Source organism: Vicia villosa, unplaced genomic scaffold (assembly GCF_029867415.1).
Source record: "Vicia villosa cultivar HV-30 ecotype Madison, WI unplaced genomic scaffold, Vvil1.0 ctg.000891F_1_1, whole genome shotgun sequence".
NCBI classification, from domain to species: domain Eukaryota; kingdom Viridiplantae; phylum Streptophyta; class Magnoliopsida; order Fabales; family Fabaceae; genus Vicia; species Vicia villosa.
In genome coordinates, this window is record NW_026705400.1 from 166310 (window position 1) to 169888 (window position 3579).

The following is a 3579-nucleotide window of genomic DNA, read 5'->3' on the forward strand; positions in this document are numbered from 1 at the left end:
TACCAAGAAATCTCACACGAGCACTTAAGCACTTTAGATCACTCTTTTATTTTTTACGCAAACCATTTCAAGTCTTAAAGAATAAACTCAAGTCCACTTAATAAACCTTCACTTCCAAATTTCAACGGCAAGTCTTGAATCATTAATTCTCGAAATCTCAATTAACCCGCAATTGAAGTACTAAATACATGATGCGAGCCAAAAGTTGTGTTGATCAAGATAAATGAACAAATCAATCTCTCCTTCCATTGCCCTTGTATTTCAACCCATCATAATAGTAATGCCTTGAGGAATTCTTGAAGAAGATAAGGATTGATGCGCATAAGAACATATCGACATGAAATCCGATGAATCTCAGTCGAATTAGCGATCGCAAACACCACATATACAACTCATATTCCTCTTGCCCTTGGTGAATCTTCATAGAGGAAAACCTTGTAGCTTTAGGAGAAAGAAACCCACAATGAACGACCATATAAAACCGTAGCTTCCAAGATCCTTGATCCAATGCAAAGTTATTGATTAATGATGCATGACGTTATGTTGATGTCCTAATGGAGATATGCACATGAATGAAAAGCCTAAGTCAGTTAGAAATTAAAGGGTAGGACAAATTTGGGGTATGACATAAGGTAATGATATCGTTCAAATTTGTACGTTGCAAGGTACTCGTTTATCACTTTCTATAGCATAGCATGATTAGGAGAATTTTCATTTGTATAATTTTCATATTACTCATTCTTTTTGCATAACTTGCTCATGACTTGAATCACAATTAGTTTTCCCTTTTTACCATAAATGTGAAGTGTCTTTCCATTTTAAGTATATATGCGAGAGACCGAAATTTCTTGTTTTAACTGGATATTATTATGTTTAATCTTTCGTTTGTATTGATTTTGTGAATGCACGAAAGTGATCAAGGCACTTGTTTGATTTTGAGCACAGCTACCTTAGCCAAATATCAACTACCCTGTGAGTGTGTGAGCATTAGTAACCCCCTTTAAGCCTTTTTGTCAATATCCATATTGTTTTTGCTTAATGCTTGTCTATAAGCGTTTGGTTTCCAATTGTGTATGGATGTTGATTCTTTGTTTTCATGAACCCTCCAGTATAATTTATAGTGTGAATTTTTACCTTGCCTTAGAAAGTATGGAGTATTCATATTATGATGATGGTTGTGTAATACGGTGGGAGAAATGACTTTTAAAAATGTGCGGATAGCAAAAGTAGCCATCGACTTTTATTTTATCCAATTAGGAAAGGCAAAAAGAACAGGAAAGACCTTTTTTGAAAGAGATTGAGTTCGGGGGGTAGGTTATACAAAGGGAAGGTGTAAGCACCCTTTGTATCCATGTTTATCCATGGTCTCTTAATTGCTTAGCTCACTTTTTGTTTGAATTGTTTGAAAAGAGTGCAGTGTGTGTTTAGAAAAAACATTTTGAAAGGACTTTAACTTTGTAATGATCTTCGTACGGATGTATACAAAGTGTAGTATTTGAAAATGTTTTGAAAAGGAGGTGTATGAAGTAATTTGAAATGTTTGAATTGAGCAAGCAATTAAGAACTACCTACCCTAAGTTTGTCTTTCTTGTTCTTTAAGTCTTTCGTTTAGGGAAAGAGACTATCCACACCATTAGTTAGTGAGAAGTCCTTTCATTGGATGTATTCGGGACATCGAGGGTCATCGTATTGCCATAGGGCTATCCATACCATAAAGAGGGTAGGAAGTCCTATGAATTGATGAGAATAGTCATAAAGGCAACAAGTAAAGATACCTTAGCAATTGAAGGGACTATCATCATTTAATCGAGGGACAAGATTATTTATATCGTAGGCAACTCGAAGGGACTATGATCTTTATGATGATTTTTGAATCGAAGGTAGCAGGCTAAGATATCCCTACGCTCGAGGGACTTGACTATTATTCGAAAGGCAGCATAAGGAAGATTACCTTAAAGGTGAGTGTGTGAATAAAAAGTGATTGATTAATTTAATCCTGAAAATTAGGGTTATTCTAGGTTGATTTAATTCTTGCCATACAATCCCATTAATCGGGCATCTAATAGTTTAAAGTTCACAGTCCATAGCAGTTTATATATGCGGAAAGTAAAATTCGGAAAGTCAAATCTACGCTATTACATGGCTTCGGGATTAGGGGATTACATAACCAAAAAACCGAGGGAGTGCGAAAAGTAAAAACGGAGAAATAAATCCTAATTACTATTACATCAAAAACCTTGCGACCTATACATGATTTCTAGAATTTAAATAAATAAATAAATAAATAAGTACATAAAAATTAAAACAATCCTACGACATTCATGGGAGTTTGAGATGAGAAGAGAATTGGGAGGAAATTAGAATTTGGAAAAGTTTAAATGAAAAACCTAAATTAATTTAATTATCAAACTAATCCTAATTTAACTTAAATCTAAATTAATTACCTAATTAATTAATTAGTTTAACTATGTAAATAAATTATTTTAGAAAACCCTAATGACTAAGTTAATTAAATCCTAATTACCCTAATCATTAAATCAATTAAAAGAATTAGTTAGCTAAAAACCCTAAATTCCAATTATCTTAACTAATTAATAGTAAATTAAATCTAAATTGTTTAACCTAAACTAACTAATTAAATTAATTAATTAATAAAAATAACTATCCTAAAAAAAATACCCCTAATTCTAATCCTAATGATAGTTAGTTGTTAATAGTGGTTAATAAAAAAAATAATTAAGCTAAAAAAACAAAATAAACAAATAAAACAAAACAAAAAAACAAAAAAAAGAAAGAAAAGATGGGGCGCATGATCCCCTGTGATGGTCCTCTGAAGGCTCATGGTGGATGAGCATCTTCTGGGCCTTTAGATTTATCTTTGGAGAGATCCACCGGTTAGCATGCGAAGGTGTACTATGGACGTCAATAGACCGTATGTGCTGGATCTTGTAGAAACATAAACCAACGAAAAAATGTATGGGACGCTGGGATCGAACCCAGGTCCCTTGGCTTATTACTCTCTCCTTCTGCCCAACAGTACCGAAACGTTATGCTAATAAAGAGACACGTCAGAATGATTAAATATAAAAACATAAACTAAAAGAAGAATTCAAACTCAGTCAAAAGTGGGGCCCGAGTAGTGCATGCGTAAGTCAATCAGAGCGAGAGAGGATATATTTGTTGACCGTCCAATCCTGGAAGGAGAGAGGAAAGAAACTTCTGAGCCAACCAATACGTGTGCGCCGCGCGTGGTCCCAGCCTCCTTTTACTGTTCATCGTCTTCCACTCCCATACAAGCCTAGATTTGCTACGAAATTGCTATGGATCAACTACGATTATGATACGAACACGTCGTAGCTATTTTCTGCAAAAAAGAACGATAGCAAAAAACAATCAAACAGAAACTGCAAACGACCTAGATTGACTTAGTACCAGTCCCTGATCATAAATATGGCTTTTGTTTGGTCTGAGGATGCTTGTATCCCTGCATACGAAGAATGTAAGTTCCATGCCCTAGCCATGGTAGATTACGGTTTGTGCATGAAAGCTTCAAACTAAAGGTTCTCACGGCCTCTAAAC